This window comes from Monodelphis domestica, chromosome 5, assembly GCF_027887165.1.
Source record: "Monodelphis domestica isolate mMonDom1 chromosome 5, mMonDom1.pri, whole genome shotgun sequence".
Classification (NCBI taxonomy): domain Eukaryota; kingdom Metazoa; phylum Chordata; class Mammalia; order Didelphimorphia; family Didelphidae; genus Monodelphis; species Monodelphis domestica.
The window spans coordinates 155,855,041-155,880,800 of record NC_077231.1 but is presented as its reverse complement, the minus strand read 5'-3'; the positions used below and the strand labels follow the sequence as shown (position 1 = coordinate 155,880,800).

The window sequence follows — 25,760 nt, the reverse complement described above, 5'->3', positions numbered from 1 at the left end:
CACATACACCATGACACCATTCAAGGTGTCTCATTTCTCTTTTATACTATTTTGTTATAAGCTTTCAGAAGAAGAAAAGTATAATTATTGTGTAAATGAGGTTCTAGCATATGATTTTTTCAATTCGAACATCAATGAAAATGCAAGATTCAAAAAAATCCATTAAAAAATTCCTAAATGACAATAATTATCTTGTATTTTAAAAACCCAAGATCCAACCTTTTCAAAGAACTCATTCTTTGACAAAGCCTATGGGAAAACCAGAAAACAGTATGGCACAAATTGAACATAGACCAACATCTCACTCCATATACCAAAGTAAAGTCAAAATAGATATATTATTTCAAAATAAAGGGTGATACCACATACATCTTAGGGGACCACAAAATAGTTTACTTCTCAGAGCTATAGATAAGGGAATAATGAGTCAAAGCAAGAGCTAACAAAAATTATGAGATGTAAACTAGAAGTTTGACAACATAAAAATTTTTTAAAAGTTTGTATACAAACAAAATCAATGCAAAAAAGGTTAAATGGCCAGGAACAAATTGGGGAAACAAGCAAGTCTCTCTGAAAAAAATGTTTCGTTGTCAAATATATAGAGAACTGAGTCAAATTTATAAAAATACAAAGAATGCTCCTGATCACAAATAGTCAAAGTGTATGACTAGGCAATTCTCAGATGAAGTAATTAAAACTCTCTTCATTCATATGAAAAAATGCTCCAAGTCACTAGATTAGAGAATTGCAAATTAAAACAACTCTAAGGTAGTACTTCTCATCTAGTAGATTGGCTAATATGACAAAAAAGGAAAATGATAAATGTCAGAGAGGATATGGAAAATTTGGGACACTAATATATTGTTGCTAGCACTGTGAATTAATATGATTACTGGGGCAAGCAATCTGGAATTATGCCTACATGGCCATCAAACTGTGTGTACACTTTGATTTAGCAATATCACAACCAGGTATATCTCAAAGAGAGTAAATGTAGCAGAAAAGAAATTATCAGTACCAAAATATTTATAGTAGCTCTTTTTATTATGGCAAAGAACTGGAAACTGGAGGGATGTCCATCAACTGAGAAATGACTAGAAGTTGTGGTCTATGATTATAATAGAATACTATTGTGCCTTAAGAAATTGACAAACAAGATAAATACCAAAAATCCTGGAAAGACTTATATGAAGTGATACAAAGTGAAGTGAGCAGATCCAGGAGAATGTTGCACACAGCAATATGTATGATGATCAACTCTGAGTGACAATTATTATGAACAAGGCAAGGATTTTGTATATTACAAGAGACATATGATAAAAATGGATATTCACCACCATAGAAGGAATGGATGCAGCCCAAATGCAGATTAAAACATACCATTATTTTTTCCATTTCCTCCATTAAGTTTTCCCTAGCATAAGCAATATGTGTCTTATTTCACAACATGATTAGTATGGAAATATTTATTATATGATACCATATGTACACCTTATATTACATTAGCTAAGGAAGGAGAGAGTGTTAGTTTGGAGGGAGAGAATATGGACTGAAATGTGTATTGAGAAAAAAAAATCTTCATTGACAACCCTAAAGTCTTTACCTTTGTGTGGATCACAACAAAATGTAGCAAATCCTCAAAAACATGAGAGTACCAAGTGTAAGTTGGTCAAACAATAACAGCTATAACTGAAGATGGAACAGCTGATTGGTTTAATATTAGAAAAGGATTATGACAAGGCTGTATATTATGACCTTATTCATTTATCTTATATGCAGATTACATCATGTTTAAATGCCAGGTTAGATAAACAGACCAAAAGTCAGGCTGCTGGAAGAATTATCAACAATCTGAAACATTTATACAGCATCATTTTAATGGCAGAAAGTGAAGAATTATTAAGAAACCTCTTAAGAACTTTTGAAAGAGGACAGTATAGAGGCTAGCTTGAAGCTTAATATAAAAACAAACAAAACAGAAGATCATGGCAACTAGTTCCATCATTTCCTGGGAAATAGCAGAAAAAGAAATGGAAACAATGCCAGATTTTATATTCCTGGGTTCAAATAACACTGAACATGATGATTATAGCTTTGAAATCAAAAGATGCTTGCTCTTTGTTTTCTACATGCACATCTTTCAGGTTCTCAGAAGGAATCCAAATATCCACCAAGAAGGAAACTGCCTTAAGTTCAGTGAAGAATGTGGATAATGTCTTTCAAATATTGTTCTCTTTAAACAATTCCTTCAATTATCCTTTTCTCTTACTATATAATTCTCAAACATTTCACCATCTTAGGCACCACCTTTGGATGAGTCTCAGTTTATCAATGATCCTTCAAAAAATATCAGGGCTTAAATCTCAATAAAATATTTCAAATATACTCTTCCTAGGTCAAATACATGGAGACTACTGCCTTCATTACTATGGACACAAAATCCTTAAGTCTGTTTTACATTAAGCTATATCTCTCTGATTCTATATTATGACAATTTGATGAATACAGTTAAATAATCAAATTGGTCAACAGTCAACTAGTAAGCATTATTTTATGCTCACTTTTTGCCAGGAACTATTGAGAATTTTTATACAAGCCTAGGACTATTTGCTTTTATTCCTTTTAAGTTTCCTTTTGTTTGTGTTGGCCCATGTTTCTAGCCTGCTAATCATTTTGAATCATAATCAGTCACCCAATACATTACTTATCCCTCTGAGCCATGTGTCACCTACCATTTGATAATGGTAGCCTCACTGATCACACTGGATACATTTACTAGGGCTATCAATCAATCAGCAAATATTAATTAAGTACTTATTTTGTTCCAGACAATGTGGTATGAGCTGGGGATATAAATTTAGAAAAAATTAAAAATTCTATTTTCAATAGCCTTATGTTCTAACAGAGTGGATAACATAAATATATAAGTGTATAGCTGATAAAAAAGAATATTTACCAAGTATGTAAATGCAAAATAGTGAGGGAAGGTTTCAGTGTCTGACAGGATAAGGAAAGATTTCATGAAGATGGGGCTGCTTGAGCTGTACCTTGAAGGGAGAAATATATTACTTGATGAAGAAGGAGTGAGGAGAGAATGCATTCCACACGTGGGAGACAAACAGTGCAAAGGAATGAAGCAGTTTAGATGGAATGCTGTATAAGAGGAATCCAGCCAGTTTGGCTGGATTGCACAGTGTCAGAGTGGGGATAATGTATGATGAAGCCAGAAAGATAGGGCAAGGCCCGGTCATGAAGGGCTTTCAAAGCTAGATGATGGACCGACAAAAATGATTTCTGTCCAAGATGACAGCAAGCCATTTACTAATTTTGTAGAGGGTGGCAGATTCTAAAATTTAGCTAAATATAATTTAACAAGCCATGGCTTTTACAACAATATTTCTAAAACAAAGGAAAAGCAAGAACATTATCAATCCAAACAGAGGGGGAACTAGAATCATTAATTCACCTCAAGTTAATTAATTTTCCTGCTTAACCAGACATTTAACTTCACATATATTCAAACACACATCGTTAAGCATTACTGAAAGTACAATATACAGTCCACAAAACCCAACAATATTGTGTGTGCAATGAATTTAAGAAAATCAGTTTAATGTTATTAGCATTATAATGATATTGAATGACAATGATTTTCTTAAATCACACGAAAACAAAATTTTAGTGTTGGAAGGACCTCAAATGGCACATAGTACAATTCATTCCAAAAAAAGGACCCTGTTTATCAAATTTGACAAGTAGTCATCAAACTTAAAGACATGGAACAAGGGAGAATTCACTGCTTCTTGAGGCAGGTCATTCTGCTTTTGAAACCCTCCAATTGTTAGGAATTTTCTCTTTATCTAATGACTATATTTTGCTGCTTCACAATATCTCAGCACTAATCCCAGTTCTGTCCTCTGAAAGAAACAGAATAAGTTTATTCCATTTTATACATGACAGTCATACAAATAATTAATAACTATTATGTCTATTTAAAGCCTCCTGTGTAGTTCCTTCAATTTATACCTATGTGGCATGACTTTGAAACTCTTCAACATCTTGATTGTCATCCTTTGGATGCTGTCCAGGTTATGGTGTCTAGGAATGTACAAATTACTACAGATACTACTGATACAGACCACGTAAAACATTTTTAATACTGCCATCTAAGATTGCATTGGATTTCTTGGCTTCTATATTGCACTCTTGAATCACAATTGAACTTGCTGTTCCCTAAGGATTCAAGCAAATAACTCCCCAATAATAACTCCTTCTTCTTGAAACAGTAAAGTTAATTTTTGAACTCTAATGTTACATTTCACATTTGTTCCCATTAAATTCATTTTACTCAATTTGAGCTCACTGTTTTATTCTGTCAGGATCCATTTATTTCCTTATTTTTTCAATCCAAAAAGTAATCTATCTTTCCTATTTTTATGTTCCCTGATTATTTTTTTTTCATTTTAAAATTATTTTTTCCAGAATACATGCTGGTACAATTTTCAATAATAATTTTCTAACATTTTCCATCCATTTTCTCTCCCTCCGTTCCACTAATTCCCCCCTCAACATGATAGCTAATATGATATAGGTTGTGCATGTATTATCATACAATTTATATTTCCATCTTCATCATATTATAAAACAAGACTCATATAGTTAATACTAGAGAAAAATTCCTGAGCAGATAAAGTAAGGAATTGCATACTTCATTCAGACACCATCACTTCCTTCTATAGAAAGCTGGATAACAATAAAATATGGATCAGTAGATTCAGACATGGTTAAATGACAATACTCAGGCATTAGTAATTAATAGTTTACTGTCCAGTCAACATTAATCAGAATGAGAAGGAGAAGGAGCTCTAATAGAAAGTACCAATAATCTATGCTTGGTCCTCTGCCATTTATCCTTTCTATCCTTGACTTAGACAAAATAAAATATATCAAGATTGTCAAATTTGTAAGGAGAAAGAGACCTACTTGTTCAAAATACATATATAGCAAATCTTTTGGGGATGGCTAAGAACTGGAACTGAAGGGATGTCCATCAAGTAGAGAATGGATGAGTAGCTGTCATGATTTTGGTAGGGAAAGATCTCCAGTACGGGTCCTAATGAGTGAAGTCTTATCCCTACTATTTCATGCTCTCCATGACAGGCTTATTAATTCTTCCTTGATCACTTCATCATTTTCCTTCTCTTTTGATGCATTCTGTAGTATACTCCAAAAAGAAGATGGTTTCTCTTTCTGTTTGTACTGGACATCACCCAAACACTTTACACTGTTTATCTTCACAATCACCCCTGGACTTTTCTTTCCTTTCTTTTTAAAAAAATATATTATTTTTAGAATACATGTTAATTTAATTTTTAATAATAATTTTCTGCCTTTTGTAATCTATGTTCTTTCTATTCCATCCCTCCGCCTTCCCCAAGAAGACAAGTAATATGATATAGATTGTTTAAATATCATACAATTCATACATACAATTACATGTTTGTCATATTGTGTAAGAATTAACATGTTTCTCACACTACAGAAAAATTCATTGCAGGAATAAAGTGAAGAATGGTCTGCTTCAGTCTGCTTTTGATACTACCAGTTCCTTCTGAGTGGTAGATAACCTTATTCATCACAATTCTCTTGGAACTGTCTTGGATCCTTGTCTTATTGATAATTGTCAGGTCATTCACAGTTGATCAAACACTATTGTTATTACTGTGTACAATGTTCCCTAGATTTCTTTCATAAATATGTGCCCCTAATAAATGTTCTGACTCTATTGCCCTCCCCCATTATTTATAGTGTTCCTCATGAATAAAATATCCTACTGAAGAGTCATCTTCTAAGTATTTTTATTATACCTCCTAATCACAGTAAAACCTATACAGTCACATTTCTCTTTTTGAGTCATGATCTCTAATTCAACTTTTTGTCTTTTTTATGCTTGAAGATGTTTATAGATATTAGAGGTCATGGCTTTTATTTCTGGTGCTTTTTTCAGGTTTGTCCTCAAGGGAATTTGGGGGCATCTTACTCTTCCCCAAGTAGTCAAGCCATTTTCTATGGCATGAACTTAAGGTTCATGGACCCTCAAGGTGTCCATGAATAGATTTAATTGGATCCAGGAACTTGGACAGGAAAGAAAAATTATATCAGTATTTCAATGTGATTGGTTTTCAATAATATATATGTATAAAGTGCTAAAGAATTCTGAGAAGGGGGTCTATGATGCAAAAAACCTTAAGAAACCCTGCTCTAGTACTATATAGTTAAAAGACAAATACCTAAATATAAATATATTTATAGAATTCATGCATGTATATGTAAAGGTCATTTCCTTTCTCTTGCTTTTCACTTCAAAACCTTTTTAATTGGATTTGCAAATATATTGGTTTCAGTTCTTGTTAGGTCCATCAATGGTCCAGTATTTCTATATTTTAAATTGTCATCGAGCAATTCAGACCCCATTTTCAGATACTATCTTCCTAACTAGCTTCTCAATTCTAACTTTCTTTTCTGAAGCCTTTGCCTTTAATCAGGAGCACTGATGAAAACACTACCCACTTCCCTTCAGTTTTTTAAACAAGACTTTATAATCTTCAGCAATGCCTTCTAGATTCCCTCTGGCAATATCATTTGTGTTCAGGTGAATCACTGAAAGTAGGTATTAATCACCTGGTTTGACAAGTCCTGGGAGGTTCTTTTTTACCCTAGTTACATGCCACAGAAATACAACAACACATCCCTCTATTGTTTTTGTGGGGTCAAGGGAAAATGCCTCAGTACTCTTTTATTTTTCTGACCTTCATAAAATCCTATTAGGCTGAATTGATGATATTATGGGAGTAAAAAAAAAAAGGAAAACACTTTTACATATTTAAAAGTTTGCTCAGTCTCTAATATGATCACATTTGGCTAAATTAATTTACTTTTTCATCAATTAAGCATACTTAGCAACCTTGTTAGTCATCATTTTTGTCGATGTTTCTAGAGTACAACTATCTCATTTGCAAATAAGGACATGCAAAATTTTTTCACTTAAGTTGCAAAATTTCTGTAACACTGAGACAGAAAGACATCTGTAAGTTTCAAATTATTATTTATTTTAACTTTATCTCATTGTCAGGAGGGATAAAGAATTTTCATCATTTTATTAGGATTATATTCCACCCTTACTTATGTATCACATTACCATCAGGACTAGAGGAGTAGCTCCTCCTCTCACTGTTCCTCTTTTTCATTGTTTCCAGTACTTTCTGAAGTTAACCACAAGATAATTTATATGGTCTGATTCAGTGGCTACAGAAGAAGACATAGATTGGGAAGACATTGGGAGACTAAAAATAATCTCTCAGAACCCCCATGTTCATTTAAAGATTAAAAAAAAAACCTGAAAGTACCCTGGGTGTATCTGGCAGAGTGTCTATTTTTCTTGTATAAATATTTGGCATCATGAACTTTGAGTCCTGAAGAACTATTTTTAAATTCAGTTTTGGATACTAATTGAGAGACCTTTGTCAAGTCAGTTGATACATATGATCCTCAGAAAACTTCCAACAACTCAATCTACTAACTTGTAGATGGGTCACTGTATAAATTGTTGGATGGTACATTAAATAATCCCACGATAGAGATTCACCATGCGAATAACATCACAATTCATTTGCTTAATTAGATGTGTATATGTATACATATTCATACCCATATATGAGTATAGGAAACCAATTACAGAGATTACTTGCAAATCTTTTCAAAATATTAGATTTAGCTCTTTGAATTTTAAAACTATGGGAAAGATTGTGTATCCACAACTTTGATCAAACATGAGAAAAAAAAACAATTTTCCTAAATTCTTATATCCAATTCAACATCAAATGTTCAAAGCTATGAAATAATTATAACTTGTAAAAACCTCTATGGTCATTATACTCTAAACTAAAATATTATTTGGGAAACCAAATTTATGTGCAAGAGGTTTGAAGTCCAATTGTTTTGCTAATTACCAGCCAAGCAGCTCCTGAGCAAGAGCATTTTATTTTGTAATTACCAAATTAATGAGCCTTTCTGAATTGCTTTGCTTGAAACCAGAACAGAAAACACACACAATTTGCTCCACCAAATTAATCTTTAAACAAATGACAATATCAACCTTCCCAAGAAAACATCAGTAAGCTTGACATTACTGCTGTACCAAAACAAAACCCCAAACCCAACAATGTCCAGCCAGTAACACTAGTTAGCATTTATATAGCTCTTTTGGATTTCCAAAGTGCTCTCAAATATTATTTTATTTTACCCTCAGAAAAAGCCAGGGAAATAGACCATATTATTATTATCCCCATTTTACATCTGAGTAAATCGAGGCAGGTAGTGGCTAAATGACAATCCAAGATTACATGGCTAATAAGTGTCTAAGACTGGATTTGACCTTGTGTTTTCCTGACTTCCAGTGGAACATTCTATCCACTAAACTCCCTTTTTATGGTATAAATATAAATGTATTTTTAAAATATGCATATATATAAATGTATGTAGTAACATATGTTATATATGTGTATATTCATTTATATGTCAAATATATAGAAAAAAAGCATATTCAAATGCCTTAATCTCTAAAATCATCCAGCAGGTTGGACAGAGTTCATGTATAATAACCAACAATGCTTTCTGTTCTTTTGTGATGCATAAGTTAAAATTAGAAATTAGAAATTTCAGTTAGAAATAATCTGCAAATGTATGCAATGTTTCCCACATACGTCTACACAAATACACTCTCGTGCCCGAATCAGTACACTGTACTGATGCCTGCTTTGGTCTGTGGAAATTTTTCACCAAAGTCTCCGGATCCAACATGGGGTTTCTTTTCATTTGAAAGTAGAGACTAGAGCAAGACAGATACAGAGGGTTCTGGTCTAATCAAAGAGAATGGGGGCTGACATTGAATCTGATCTTGCAATCTGGTTCTTTTATAGCTGTCCTGGCTCCTCAGGAAACAGATCTCCTTAAAAACAGAACCTGTTAGAATGCAGACATTTTTTGACATATTAAAAGTCTGCATTTGTTTGATCTTACCCAACAACCCGAATGTATATCAACAGAAAGAAAGCACACATCTGCCACAACAGGCATGTTTACAATCATTTTAATGACACCATTAGATGCTGCTTTTCAGGGCTTGCTATTCCAGGCTGTTATATAAAAACCATGTGAGATAAGTTTACCACCTGTGCACAATGAAAATAACCATCTAAATGAATCATTTGAAATGCAAACAGTTAGAGGTCCATCCATTTCCTTTGTTAAAGCTCACTTACTTTGGACTGGAAAACAGGAGTTTTGAATGGAGCAGAGCAGTTGCTTTTAGCTTGAGCACACTAGACTAGGAAATCATAGGAACAAATCACCCAGCTCACCTAGCGCTGAAACCAGCTTTTAGTCACTCTGGAAAAGAGTGTCAGCTGACAGGCAGCTTGGAATCCTTGGGAGAAATCGGAGTTTTCAAACCACTCCCCAAAGTATTTGCTTGACTCTTAAGCCGCTCTGGATTAAGACATTTCTGGGGAAGTTTTTTTATCTAAGTAACCAGAACCTTCTTGCTTTTCTCCTGCTCTTTCAAAGGGGTGGGAAATTTGGAATGTTTTTCAGAACATAAGCAAAGTACAATCTAATTCCTCCCAATTAACCAATTCATCCCTCTGCTTTTTCTTAGGCACAGACCAATATGTCCCTGACCAGATGTGAGTGGCTATTTTTTCCATTGAATTGGCTATGATTAAAGGGAGCTATCCTAATGTAAAAAGAATATTTTCATTTCTGTCTGATGACTTATTTTGCAACATTGTTCTAGGATGTGGAAGGAACCTAAGAGGATATCTCTTGTCCAACTCTTTCAAAAAACATGTGTAAACTGAGGCCTGAGATACAGGTAAGTTAAATGATTTGTTTAAAATCATAAAGGTAATAATTAGGAAAAAGGAAAAATTTGGTCCCAAATCCTCTGACTCTCAAGCCTCTATTCTTTCCATTGTACTATGCTGGTATTCAAGCTGTTTCTGCTGTTCTTTCAATATCTGATCGAAATTGCACTCCTAGCAATGATTACTACAAACTTTTTCTTCTCTTCCTACTCAACTGCACATCACAGCCAAAGGGCAGCATGAGGCAATGGAAAAGGTATAAGATGAAATTCAGAGTACCTAAATTTGATCCTGCCTCTGACACTTAACCCTGGGAAAGTCATTTAAGTATCCCGAGTCTCAGTTTCCTCATCTGAAAAAATAAGGGGGAAGGTCATTCCTTCTAGTTCTAAATCTTTATTATATGATCTAGGTTCAAATCCTAGCTCTGCCACTAACTGGTTGTATGACCTTTTGCAGATTATTTAAACTGGTCATCTGTAAAATGAAAGCAGATTGTACACAGTCACCTTCCTCAATAGTCCCTACTAACTCTAAATTTATGAGTTGATGAATCTGCTAATTATTCATTTTTCTGAACATAATGGAAAATAAAATGAAAGGATAACTAATTCACCCAAATTTTATACATTAACACACAATTTACAAATAAACTGAGTTCATAAGTAGAATACAAATTTTCTGCATGTAAATATAGTGGGTTTTTCCACCTGACACTTATTTCATGTTAACCTTCAAAAATTTTCAAAATCTACCATTGAGGATGGTGTGCTGGTAAGATCACTGTATTTGAAATAAAAAAAAATCCTCCCAAACCTGAATATTAATATTCCATTTCCCACTTGAGTGGCTTGTGTAAGTCACAATGTCAAAAACGTTCAGTATAGAACTGTGGAGTTCAGTGAGGTGATTTAAAGCATTCTTTGAAAACCCTAAGGCACTCTATAAAAGTAAACTATCATCTATACATAGAAGTAAATATTGGGTCAATATAATTATTGAGTTGAGATTTTTATAAAAGTATTATGGTATAAGTGAAAGGAGTAGAGTTATTGTAATACCTCAGTTCCAGATCTGATTTCATAAAAGCTTTTTTCTCTGCACCTTATTTTCCTTACGAGTAAAATCAGGATGGGCAATACTGTGGCACAGTGGATATGGTACCAAATCTAGTCGGGAAAATTCATCTTCCTTAATTGAAACCTGGTCTTACATACACTCTAATTGTGTAACCCTGGGTAAGTCATTTAACCTTATTTCGCTTAGCTCTTCATCTGTAAAATAAATTGCAGTAGGAAATGGCAAAGCACTCCAATATTTTTTTCCAAGAAAATTCTGAATGGGGTCACTGAGAGTCAAAAATGATTGAGATGATTCAATAACAACAACAAAAAATTTGATACTAATATGTGTTGCATTTATCTCAAAGGGTGGTTGTAAGAAAAGTGATTTGAATATTGCAAAGCATTTTAGGGATGAGTTATTAACATCAACATTACTATTGGGATAATTTGCTTTAATTATGCATATTTTAGATGAAGGTGTTTAAATGAAAACTATTTATCATGCTGGCCAGGTGAGAGATTTTTTTTTAAATTATTAGATGTAAGGAGTCAGAAGAAAGATAGTGTTGGAAAAATAAATAGCATCAATAAAATGTCAAAAATACACAGAGTAGAACATATTTAAAAAGGTCCATAAAACAAAAATTCATAATGTCATATATGACACTGCTTTCCTATTTTTATATGGAAACATCTTTATATTTTCATTTTTGCTGAATTCACAATAAAATCAATACCTTGAAAATTAATAAATAAAATCATGATAATATAGCATATTATGGGCACACAGTTCATGAGGATAAAAGTTCCTTTTTCAAAAATTCTAGAAAATAATTTGTACTTCTAATTACTAATTAAATTAAATTAAATTAAAATGACTAAAATGTCTATACACTTTAAACTAGAGATCTCCTAGGAACATATAATATAATATAATATAATATAATATAATATAATATAATATAATATAATATAATATAATATAATAGTTAAAATATGGTTCCATATACATGAAAATATTTGTAACATCACTTTTGTGATGACAAAGATTTGGAAACCATGTAGATGCCTTTGATGTAGGGAATGGCTAAAAATTTGTGTCACATGAATATAAGAAATATTACTGCACTGTCAGAAATCATGAATATAAAGAATTCAACAAAACATAGGAAAGATACAAACTGATAGGAGCAAAGTTAAGTAGAACTAATAAACCAATATGGATAATTACTAGAAAACTATCAAAGGAAAGAACAAAAAAATGAAATCAGAATAATAAACTGGAGGATTTTCCTGTGAACTGGAATGACCACCAGGAATTGATGCAGAGTGAAAGTTCGAACCAGGAGAACATTGTGGTACACAATCTAACGTAATGGACTTTACTATTAGTAGCAATGCAATGATCCAGAACAATTCAGAGGGATCTATGTGAAAGAACACTATCCACATCCAGAGGAAGAACTGTGGAAGTAGAAACGGAGAAGAAAAACAACTCCTTGATCACATGGGTTGATGGGGAAATGATTGGGGATGTAGACTCAAAGGGATCACCCTAGTGCAAATATCAACAATATGGAAATAGGTTTTGATCAAAGAGATGTATAAAACCCAGTGGAATTATGTGTTGGCTATGGGAGGTTTGGGGAGAGGGGAACGGAAAGAACAAGATTCTTGACATCAAGGAAAAATATTCTAAATTGACTATTTAAATAAAATTTTTAAAAATTACAAAGCAAAAAAAATTAAATCAATCATATAATTGTAATGACTAAGCTTTCCCTCCAGAAGAACTAAAAATGCACATTTCCTGTTTACATATACATAGCAGTGGAATATGAAGGATGCTATAGAGAGTGAGACATTCACTGAAAGACTGACTTTTCCTTGACTGTTACATTATTGTACATATCTAGTTCACAATTTCCAACAAAATTTCTTAAAACCATCTTTCTGCCTATTGCTATTGACAAGAACAATGTAAATCCTCAATCCTCATTTCTACCCACTTCCATCACTGCAATTGCCTTTTTTTTTTACTGCATGAGACAGTTGGTGGGGCACCGAATAGTATACTGGACCTGAAGTGAGGACTGAATTCAAATATATGTCCCAGTTTGTGACACTGGGCAAGTCACTGAATTTCTGTTTATCTCAATTTCTTCAACAATAAAACCAGGAAAATAATGGGCCTTTTCTTGTATATTTGTAATGTACTTATCAGAGTGTCTGGCACAGAGTAAAAATTATATAAATTCATATTCCCTTCCCTTCTTTGTACTTCTCCTCTATCCTTACTTGAAGCCATCTTTCACACTACTCTCCATCTAATATTTCTCATGTATATATATGTATATATTTACATATATGTATATATGGATACATGACTCTGCTTAAAAGTTTTCCCTGTCTCCCTATTGTTCCCTAAAAGATAGTCAAACTCAAATTCATTTACTCTGTATATTTTTTTATTTCTCTCACTGTCTTGTGGGACAGGTAGGTAGCATACTGGATAGAATGCCAGACCTGGATTCAGGAAAACTCATCTTCCTGAGTTCAGTTCTGGCCTCAGACACTTAAAAGCTATGTCACCTAGGGTTAACTGTTTGCCTCAGGTAATCCATCTATAAAATGAACTGAAGAAGGAAATGGCAAACTAATTTTTTCCCCCAAGAAAACACCAAAGTCATGAAGAGCTAGACATAACTGGAAAATGACAGTACAATTAAAAGTGTCTTACTTAATATTTTGCATATCATGAAACAATATGTATCATTATTGAACTTTAGTTCCAAAGAAGATGTGACCAAGAAATGTCATCTTTGAATGTGAGTTAAATCTTATCCTAATAAATTAGTCTCTTCAGAGAAAAAAACATCTCCCTAGAAAGAAGTGGGTGCTGAGAGAAGGTAGTTAGACAAGTAGTTAGAATGACTGTTGAGACACTGGGGCCAATCTCTCACCATCAAAGGCATTTTACCAATCCTGTGCTGTATATCCTTATGTAATTTACTCATGACTGGTATATTAATGTGTGCCTGTGGTCTTTCTATACTCTATTATTGACATATTTATAAAGATTTTAGCCCCTTTTTAGCCCCTTAAATATTAAATAATGTTAGCCCCAACCTTCTTAAGCCATTCATAATAAGGTTACAGATCTTGGTGGGGTCAATTCCCTTGAACTATTAAAAGGCACTGCTTTGTCTCTTCAAGACCAGATCAAGGAGTGGGATTGCTAGTACCCAATTAATTTACCATATGCATATTTATTTTGTGTGTGTATGTGAAGGCGAGGTTTGCTGGATTTTGTAATACAAGCAAAGTTAATATCTAGATCAACAAAGTATTATTATTCAATAACAAACACAAAGCTTGTGTTTATTAAGTACCTAATATATGCAAAGTTCCTTGATAAACACAATTGATACAAGAGAAAAAGGAAAAAAAAATATAAGTTAATTTCATGTGTATCTTCTGGCAGCTGAAAGGGTCAGGTAAAGCTTCAAGTGGGAGGTAATCTTTGAGAGGAGATTTAAAGGAAGATGACATTCCTTAAGGTGGAGATGAGGAAAGAGCAAGCTTTCAGGAATAGGCATGGAGAAGGTGGATGGTCTGTCATTTTTGGAAAAAAAATGATAAAGCTAGTTATGTTAGAACATGTTAAAGAGAATAATGTACAAGTCAAAGTCCTACTGATTTCCAGGACAACTCTATCCTTTTTATCATAGTACCCCTCAAATTAATGAGATAAGGAAATGGAAATTTAGAGAGATTATAAGATCTGTCTGTTGGGAAGATTTAATTTAGCTCTGCCCTGATTGTTACATTGAAGGAATTTAGCTTTTCCTTGATTGTGAAGATTGAATTATAATACTCTGTCTATTTGTTGATTTAACCCCCAGAAATATAAGCACAGTACTTGAATTTGAGTGGGAAGATCTGCCCATGTTAGATCTGATCATCAAGGATTTAAATCTCCCACTTAATCATGAGGTGGGAGGTCTGTGACCCATGTGTGCAATAGTGGGTAATGAATTAGAATTGACTAATTGCCTTCCAGACTTTCCTAGAGCAGAGTGTCTGCTGTGATTGGTAGATGTGAAATTTAGAGGAGGAAACACAAGAGAAAAAGATCTTTAAAAAGAGGAACATGGAAAGGATTCATGATGGGAAGAACTCTGACAGAGTAAAGACTGGAGGACAGACACTTGAGGAGAGAGAGGAAGAGGAACTCAACCTTGGAAGAATTCATGCAGAAGACCTCAGTCTGCTTTCCTTTTAGATGGTCACCATTAGTGAGTGAAAGACTGACTTAGGGACCCCACTTTTCTGGAGGCCTAAAGCCTCCAGGAAAGGCCCTTTATCTTGAGACTCTTTCCTTCTGGCTGGGGCTTAAAATTTCTAACTGTTATCCATGGAAGCCTGCCTCTCTCTGCCTCTCTCTCTCTTTCTCTCTCTCTCTCTCATTCCTTTTCTCTCTTCCTTAATATTTTCCCTCTATTGTAAATAAACTACCATAAATTCCATTTACTTTAGCAATTCATTTTGGGATTTAGAAATTAAATCCTTGGAGACCACCTATATAAATATTCAGAGAAAAACCACAATAAAAATTTAACACTGAATATGGCTAATCGCTATATGATGTATTTTAACCTAATTGTCCTGATTCCATATCCAACATTTTTTGCATTATAGCATAATTAATTCTCTTATATTTGACATGCCTTTAAAACACCTCCAATTCCCTTTATCCTAACCTTTACTCATTCATTTACTTTTTTAAGTTGCAAAAACTTGTGCTTCTCAGAGTTTATTTTTAATTTGTTTTTAATTTAGAATGGCTATACAATTCTATGTAGTTCAAGTTTTGTTCAGCAGATCTCTATTGACACTCAGATGTTTTCAACTGGCATCTTGTTTTACATAGATCTAGTATATCCTTGGTTTTGAGATAAAGAAATGTTTCACTTGAAGAGCTATCTTTGTGCCTAATGCTATATTAAGAAGATTTAATTTGGGACACCTGAGGCAAAACCTAATCCTAGGCAGCATATCTATTAAGTGTCAGAAGCCAAGGAGAAAATGCACAAATAGATTATCATGGGTAGAGATATAAAGTACCTCAGAAGTCATCCAGTCCAAATCCCATGTTTTACAAGTGAAGAAACTAAGATCCAGAGTTTTTAACTAATTTGGCCAAGGTCATAGAGATAGTGGGCATCAGAGGTAAGATTTCAATGAGGACCCTTTGAGATAAACATCATTATCTTTTCACTGTATCTTACTGCCTTTCTAGCACCTTGACACATTGCTTAATGAATACTACTTATTGATTAATAGTAATTTTAAAATACTGTTAATTTTGACATATTTTGAAAAATGCTTAATTTTACTGGTGTGGTCATGCCTTCTGATGAAGTTTCTTAGACCTATGTTCCTTAATAAGTTTTTTTTTTTCTTGAACTGTTTTGGCAAATAATAATTCATTACTGCATGGTTTGCTTTCTTTTGATGAAGAGTATTAATTAATTTAGCTAGACTTAGCTATAGACCTGTGATTGCTTTCGTGGGGGATGGCAGCTGATAAGGTGAAGTGCTTTCACCTTGAAAAGACTTAAATAAGTTAGTATTATATGTCTAGGGTAGCATATATAACCTGGATACAACATGATCTCAAAATTGGAAAGGATTTCAAGAAACAATATTTGTCTCCATCTAGAAGTTGATCCTTTAAAAGAGATTCTCTGGTGACTCTCCATATATGTTAGAATTCTCAGAAACTCTTTAGGTTCCCTAAAAAAAAAATAGACTCTAAAAATGTGGATGTAGTTACTCAATAGCCTAAACTGGCTTGCAGTCTTGAAGATCTGTGGTTGTCTGAAAGTACTTTCTGTCATTCAGCGTGTTAAATGTGTCTTCATTGGCTACTACATATACAAAATTGTCAATCCAAAACTAGAAGTTGAAAAAAGCTAATATTCCAATTAATTAAACTACAACACAATAGAATTGTTTAGTCTAAATCATATATGAATAAATCTTCTACAACTTTGTTGACAAATGACCTTTAGACTTCCATTTGAAAATCTCTAGGTTTGGGGAATCTATTATTGTCTGACATTGACCAACCCATTTGTCTATCTCTCTAATAGATATTTTTGGACCTTCTATATCCCCTAGTGAAATGACCTTCTCTTTGATTATTGATATTGTCACTGTAGCTTTAAAATTCAAATGAGAAACTGCAGTTAATGCTGAAAATCTGAAGTATCACTTGAAAATGCCTCTCTATGAAAGGCTTCTCTCTATGAAGTAAGGGAGAAAATATGTGTTTTTATCTTCAATAATAGAGGAGCTATTATGAATTTGTGGTGAAGATAGAGAGGGAAAATGATGTGAAACTTCTTCCTTGTTAGAACTGTCATAAATGAATGGTTTTAGAGAAAAATTATAAAAAGAGAATACTATCAAGGTATGTAAAGAGCTGGCAAGTGTAGTTTATTCTGGCAAGAACATTCTCTGCAATTGTTGAAAAGGTGAACAAAGAAATGGGAATAAAATAGCTTATTTTGAAAGAGACTGACAGTATTACATCTTCAGAAGAGATATGAAGAATTTTAGAGACTTTAATCAATATCCAGAGTGAAGTGAATGGTGTGTTTTTAGACAAGTTAAAAGGAGTCATTACATGTTATATTGGGCACTGAAGTTGACTCTTGACTATAAAGTCTTGCCTGGCCAAAGTATTTTAAATAGCAATTTATGGCTTTGCTTTATCATTGCCTTCCTTTGATAACAAATTGTAGATTTATAACTCCTATTAGGAAAAGTTTTACCAGTTCATTAAATAATTAACATTTATTATTAATTATACATTTAAAATTAATATTTGATTAACTGGGTTAGAGTTCAGACTAATTAATGAGAAATAAGTTGACAACTTACTAATTAAAAGAAATGTTATCATAACATATCACTGGATCATTTTAAATTAAAATAAGAGAAAAAGTCTAATGGCAGGACAATGAGAGTCCCCTAATTGAGTGTGAATGAACTCAGAGGATATTATTCCCCTCTATTAAATCTTGCTGTACTTAGATAGAGGTAGAAACTTCATCCTCTGGAACACCAAGCTATTATTCCTGATTCTGTTCTCTGGATCATCTTCAGGTCAAGCAGAACACAAATAATTTCTTTTCTATATAATGACCCTTCATATTCTTGAAGACAAACTCTAATGAGATTTCAGGGTCAATTAAAAAGTAAATTCTGGATATAGTAAAGGAACTCTAAGAGAATGATCTTGGTAAACAAAAAGAGACTTGTAGAAAATTCCAAATATGATACAATTAGCGCACTCTATAAACTTTTGAGAGCAGAAAAACAAAAATGGGATAAATGGCAAAAATAAATAAAATACGTATTTCTATAACTGAATACTATCTCTTTTAAAGATGCCTGAATGACAACCTGCAACAATGAAGTTCTATGATCTTTCAGATAATTAGACGATGATGACAACCTTTTACTAAAGTGCAATGATATCTTCAGACAGATCATTAGGGACAATCTCTAGTGAACAAATGAGTGGGCTGCATTGTCATTAAATTGCAGAGCCCTCTAAACATTCCAACCAGTTATCATTTCTTGAAACAAAGACCCAATTTTCTATAGGTGTGGTCATGAAAGTTAATAGGCCAATGAGAAGGATATGTTTGCTTCTGTACAGCTAAAATTGGACAAGAATCTCATTTAAGTAACTTAATTTCTTTCTATTCCAAGACCATACTTCTCTAAAAGAACATGGTAGTAAGAGCGTTTGATAAAAATGAAGAACCACACCAATGGGATTAAAAATCATTATTCAACAAAAACATAGGGAAAAGTAGTAAGCAGTCTGGCAGATATTGGTTTTAGACAATCATCTTACACACTACTGAGATGAGGTCCAAATTGTTATGACATATATGAAACATCTCACGATACATTTGAGGCTCAAAGAAGGAAGTAACTTTTTCTACTATGGTTAGGGTTCCATGACCCAAGAATAGAAAGGATCATTTAAGATATAAATGACAATTTTGCTATACAAAATTTAAAAGCTTTGGAACAAACAAAAATATAGTTAAAATTAGAAAGTTACAGTTATTACTGTATATTATTACAGTTACTTAGGGGGAAATCTTTGAAAGTTTTTTTTTTTGGCTAGTATTCTAATATTAAAGATACATAAGTAACAGATTAAAATATGTAAGAAGGAAGGACACCTTTTATATAGTATCTCTTCTTTGTCAGGCACTTTACAATTCACTATCTCATTTGATTGATAGGTGCTGTTAATCATGTGGGAAACTAAGGCAGAGGTCTTATCCAAGGGCACACAGCTAGTAAGTATTTGAGGCCAGATAGGAACTCAGGTTTACCTCACTATGAGTCTGACACTCTATCCACTGCACCACTTAGCAAAATCATTCTCTAGCAAATAGTCAGAGTATATGAACATGTATTTCTAAAAGAAGGAAATCTAAGTTTTCAACAGTCACATTAAAAAGTGATCCAAGTCACCAACAATTAGAGAATTACAAATCAAAGGAACACTAAAGTACTACTTTATATTCATCAAATTTGCAAAGATTACAAAAAAAAGAAAAATGACAATTGTTAAGAAGAAAATATTTGCAGGAAAATGGGCATATTAATGTGAATTGGTACAATTCCAGAAATATTGGAAATTATTCCCAAACTGTGATTTCAATATCACTATGAGACCTATATGCTCAAATTGAATAAAGAAAAGAACTTTACCAAGTACCAAAGTACCAAGTAATTATAGGAGCTCTTTATGTTTTCATTAACTCCTTACTTAGCCATGGAAGAAGAATATACAACAAGGATAGGCAAAATGAGGACACCTCAAATTAATTCATTTGAGAGTGATTCTCTTGCCTTTCTCTTGCCTTAAATGCCTTTCAATCCCCCATCAGGCTAGCATCAAGGAGCTCCTAGATATCCTCATGGCTCATCTATACTGAGAAGACCAGGAAGAACTAACAGCCTGACCCTTTAGTCACCTAAAGGATACAAGCAAATGTCAAAGGATTGTCTCAAAACTATTTAAGGAATGACTGGGCTTACTTGCATAGGGCAAGGAATAATGATATTTTTCTGACTCTAGGTCATTTCAGAGAAATCTGGGAGGATTTGCATGAACTTATACAGAGTAAAGTGGGAAGAACCAAAAGAAAAATTTATAGAATATATTAACAAAAACAACTTTGAAGGACTTAAGATCTGTGATCAGTGCAACCACCAGAGGATCAATGATGGATCATTTTAACCACCTCAAGAGAAGTGAAAGAAAAAGAGGAAGAAAGAAAAGACAACAACAACAAAAAAAGCATCACTGAAGCATTAAAAAGGAAAAAAGACAGGAGGAAAGTTATAAGAAAACACAGACATCTTGAAAGTTCAAAGTTGAAGTTATATATTTAAAGGAAATATAAGCTGTAAAAATATAAAGAAATTCATAGTTTAATGCATAATCTTCATTTTTCATTTCACCAAACATGTAGAAATGCTAATTTTTTATGCTTTTAAAGTTAAAATTTTAAAAATGACTTTTTCTTATTCATGGCAGAAAATCCAACTCAATGATGATTTAAGTACCTGATGTGTGCTACTTTGCTAGGGCCTACTTAGACAAAATTAAAATATTTATCGTCCATAAGGAATTTACATTCTATGTATATATATATATATATATATACACACACAAATTAGGAAATATAAAGCATACAAAGCAAAGGTAATTTGGGAGAGTGAGAAAGAGAACAGTAAAACCAGAATGATCAGGAAAGACTTAGTTAAGAGGTAATATTTGATCTGATCCTCAGAGAGAGCTAGAAATTCTTACATGTATGGAAAGAGACTATTTGAAGTATGAACGACAACCTGTGAAAAGCCAGGAGATGAAAGGTTTTTATAACTGGAACACTTAGAATTCCCTTCCTTCTCTTGGCTTCCCTGACTTCCTCCAAATGCCAAATAAAATCTCATCTTCAGAAAACCTTTCCCAAATCCTCTTAATTCTAGTGCCTTCCTTCTTGGTTATTTATCCTTTTTATAGCTTGTTTGTACATAATTATTTTCCCCAGTTGAATGTAAGCTCTGGGAAGGCAAAGACTCTCTGCATCCCTAGCATTTAACATGTGCCTAGTAGCTAGAATAGAATTGGTATAGAATATGTGTGTATGGGTGAGATGGGATGAAGCATGATTGAGAACATTTTTACATATCATACCAATAAATTGGTATTTTATCCAAGAGGCAACAGAAAACCATAACATCTTTGTGAAAAGAATAATTAAAAAGTTGGACCTACATTTTAAGAATATAAACTGGAATCTGTGTGAGTTCTAGATTGGAGACAGGAATATTAGAGACAATGAGACCAATGAGGATACTGCTGCAATAGTTCAGGAGAGAACTGATACCATAGAGGAGGAAATGAAAATTTAGTGAGTCTAAATAATTTGATCAATGCCTCCGTGCTAGCCAGTAGCATTCTCAGGACTAAAATTTTGTCTCTTGTTGCCCAGATTAGGACTCTTTCTTAGTGAATTATCTTCACTTAGAAAGGTAAATGGAGCCTTAGCTCAGTTACCATACATTTCTGAAACAACTTCATTAATCAGTTATGCAGCATTTAGAAGTGTACTTGGTAGAGTAATAGCTTTATAGTATCCCCCCCCCCAGTTGGGGTGATACCTCAGGGGAGCTGGCATAAATTAGCTCTTGAGAGATAAATATTAAATTTTCAGTGTGACTATGAATACCTCAGAAATCAGCAAAAGTTACAAATAAGAGCTTGATTTGTTATTTTATTATTGTTTAGACAGAAGTTGATGGAAAAAATGTTGATGGAGATAAAACTTTAAAAGTGTCTCATAAATACTTTATTTTTTAAAGAGCTGGTTGTTAAACTTTTCTGCATACCCCTGGATGTTTATGTTTATATTTCTTTTCTCTCTGTAAGCCTAATTTGTTTCATTAATGATACTAAGAGTATTAATAACTAGGGCAGTCAACGGTAAAAAAGGAGATAGAAACTATAACTGATTAATGATATTGGGTAAAACAAACTAGAATGGTTGTTCAAGTTGATGACATTAGAAATATACCTTCAATCCCTCAGAGGAATGCCTAATCCCCAAGGCCTAGATAACTTGCTTTTGGGACAAAAGTAGAAGTTGAGATAAGATTAAGAACCCTCAGAGCTTCCATAGACTACACAGCATTTTAGGGTGATGGAGAATTAATCAGAGCTCTTCTGCAGCTCACCTCCCAGGTCTAAGGAAATCACACTTAAATCAAGTTTTATCTTTCTGTGGTCAGTCAAAAAATAAGTATGGTAGTTTCTTCTCTATTTAATAGATTATGGAGGTATGATATTGGCTTCAACAATTGCCGGGATGTAGAGATGGATGTCCATTACCCTAAACAGACTTGGCAAAACAAAGATTTTTTTTTTTTTTTTTTTTGCAGCTGGTAGAGTGCTATTTGGAGGTAAGCACTTATTTCTATCTTTAACTGTTTTCAGAAGGGAAACCTATCTACTGATTCTGAAGTAGTTAATGATGCTCCTATGGAGTGCCATGGCTTTCCTGTCTGGGTTGTTTTCATATGTGTCATTTCCCCCTTTTGATTCTCAAGTATTTAATCATGCAACTGGAAGATATGCACCTGGCTTCTGAGTACTCTGGTCCAAGCTGGTGGGAAAACAATTTGCAAATCTCGGTAGTCATGGCAACTTTAATAAGCTGAGCTTAATAAAAGTGCAGAAAGAACCCAAAGGTTCATGTTCAGTACACTAGGTTTCTGGTAAGAAGATAACTCTTTAAACACAGGAAAGGTATATATATATATATTTATATATATATATATGTGTGTGTGTGTGTGTGTGAAGGAGAAACAAGATATGGATCCCCACAACTTCCTAGATTAGTGATGTAAGGTGTTTCACAGCTTGGATGGAAAATACAATTAGTCTTCTCACAAAAAGAAGGAAAATGATGTGGTCATGGGGGAAAACTACTTGGTTGCTCAACTAACAGAACCGGTACTATTTTCAGTGGAAGATCTGATAACTTCTGGAAGTTTTACCTGGCTGAACCTTAAAAAGAATTCATCTATTTTTATGGACTTCCTGATCCAAAGGGATACGAAAAACAGAGCAGCATTCCTAATCTGTTTTGTTCAGGAAGTTACAATCTGTGTTGAGTCTGCTTAGAGATGAAGTGTGATTTGAGCTCATTGGGAAGAGAGGGTTAGGTTTAGGACCCTCCAATGTCCTTTGGAGTGCAATGGCCAAGTCCAATCATACCAATCCTTTAGAGTGGTTAGTTTGCAGTTACCTTTGGGGAAAGTCAAGAGAACATACAAGACAAAATGTCAAAAACAATTATTAAAAGTTGATTCTACATGTAATTGGGGAAAATACAATAAAATAAAACATCACAAAACAATCTGCAAAAATTTAGATGAAGTGATGCAAAATGGAGTGAGCAGCACCACGAGAGTATTATACACAGTAACATCAATAATGTTCAGTAATCAATTGTTAATGCTTAACTATTATGAGCAATGCTAGGATCCAGGACAACTCCAAAGGACAACTGGGACAAAGGCTATTGGCTGCTATTAAAAAAACAAAAACTGATGGAGTCTGAATACGAAGCAAACTATTTTTTACTTTTTTTCCTTTATGAATTTTTTAAATATAAGCAATATCTTCTATCACAATATGAAACATGGAAATATGTATTACATGAGAGCATGTGAATAAACTTGATCATATTAACTTAAAAGGGGGAAAGGAAAGGAGAGAGCATGGATTGTAAGCTGCCAGAAAACAATGATTAAAAATTCTATCTACATGTAATTGGAGAAAATATGATAAATAAAATAAAAATACCCTTAGGGAAGTTACAGCCCTGGTACCTAAATCATCCCACAAGAAAATTTTAACATTTGAGGAGTAAAATGGTCCTAGTGGAGAGAATACCTGACACAGAGCTATGCAGACTTGAATTCAAAACCTCAATATGGGTAAGTTATCTTTCTGAATCTGATTTTTCTTCATCTATAAAATGAGGATAATAACTATGCTACCTACCTGTGAAGTTCATTCAATTCAATAAGCATGATTAATTATTAACTTTTTTATATTAACAGATAGAAAGCCAGAAAAACTTGAGTTCAAGCCCCACCTCTGACACTTATTGGATCTGTCTAAATAGATAAGTAGCTTAACCTCATAGTACTCTAGGCAAGTCTCTAAAACTAAATTACTGAATTCTAATGGGCATTGGTAGAGGAAGAGAATCTCATTCTAATCTTTATCCTATTGTCAAGTACTATGTTAAACACTGGCAATATTTTAATCCATTTATTCAACTGATGGAGGCACTGATAACCCTCTGACCCATTGAACCAGGACAGTGCTCTGTCCTGGGATCTGTTTTCATTTCACTCTGCATTGTTTGCTTTGGTGATTTTACTGTCAAAGATTCATTATTTCTAGGCTGATGACTGTCAGAGCTATTTTTATAGTCCTAATGTTTCTCTTAAACTCTAATCCTGAATCTAAAACTGTCTCTTGGACATCTCATGCAAGAAGAACTGTCAACATCTTAACCTCAAAACAGAATTGTCTCTCCTACCTAACCTTCCCTTTCCCTTATTCACTCCCTATTATTGTTCAGAGGACCACCTTCCTCCCAGTCAACTAGACTCTCAGCCAAGGTTTCATCCTAGACTCCTCATTCTAACCTCACTATATCTAATCAGTCACCAGGTTCTACCATGTCTTGTAAAAACATTCTCTTCTCTTCTTTGATATTGCCACCAACCTTGTATGGAACCATATCGTCTTATGGCTGAACTATTACTGTTGCCTACTGGAAAGTTTCCATGACTCAAGTGACTTGCCAGGCCAGTCCATCCTGTACTCGGCTATCAAATTAATTTTCACAAATTTCAAATGTGATTCAATCATCGCTCACCTCACCCATACTTTAACAAATTCCAGTGCCTTAAGATTAACCTCTGGCTTTTAAAGTCTTTCATAAACTGATATCTCCTTCACTCTTTCTTTCTTTCTTTCTTTCTTTCTTTCTTTCTTTCTTTCTTTCTTTCTTTCTTTCTTTCTTTCTTTCTTTCTTTCTTTCTTTCTTTCTTTTCCCTCCCTCCTTCCTTCTAGTGCTTCATATATCTTGTTCCTCTCCATAATATGATGTCCTGTAACACCAGGCTCTTTTCTGTGCTTCACTCACAACATGTCATCTGACTCTAGGCATTTTCATTGGCTATCCCCCTTGCCTAGAATGCTTTCCCTCTTCATTTCTGCCCCCTAGCTTTCTAAACTTCCTTCAATTCCCAGATTAAATCGCACACTTTGTAAGAAGTCTTTCCTATTTTCTCTTAATGTTTACCCTATAGAATCTTTTTGAAATAGAGTTGTTTGCATGTTGTCTTGTCCCTTACTATGAGCTTTTTGAGAGCAGGGACTTTTTTGTGTTTGTTTTAATTCTATTTTGCTTTTCTGCCTTTCTTCTATCCCTAGATCTTCCTACATTGCCTGGCACATAGTAGGTACTTAATAAATTCCTGTTGCTTTTATTTGATGTCTGGTCATGATATCTGAGTTATCTTTCAGTCAAAGCATACATAGTCAGATCTTTTAACTTACTGAGGAAACAAGGAGAGC

General features: G+C 33.6%; 1 protein-coding gene across 3 annotated transcripts in view; it reads right to left on the bottom strand.

Moving 5' to 3' along the window:
• The window catches only part of SEMA3A (semaphorin 3A), a 657,947-nt gene that overhangs the window by 523,306 nt on the left and 108,881 nt on the right, over positions 1-25,760 (bottom strand). Inside the window, exon 1 of one of the 3 annotated variants that reach the window (XM_056799472.1) lies at positions 9,321-9,339. The exons of the other annotated variants lie outside the window; for them this stretch is intronic. The gene's annotated coding sequence lies outside the window, so the exon portion shown is untranslated. Of the gene's footprint in view, positions 1-9,320; positions 9,340-25,760 lie in introns of those variants that run through there. 3 annotated transcript variants of the gene reach the window in all.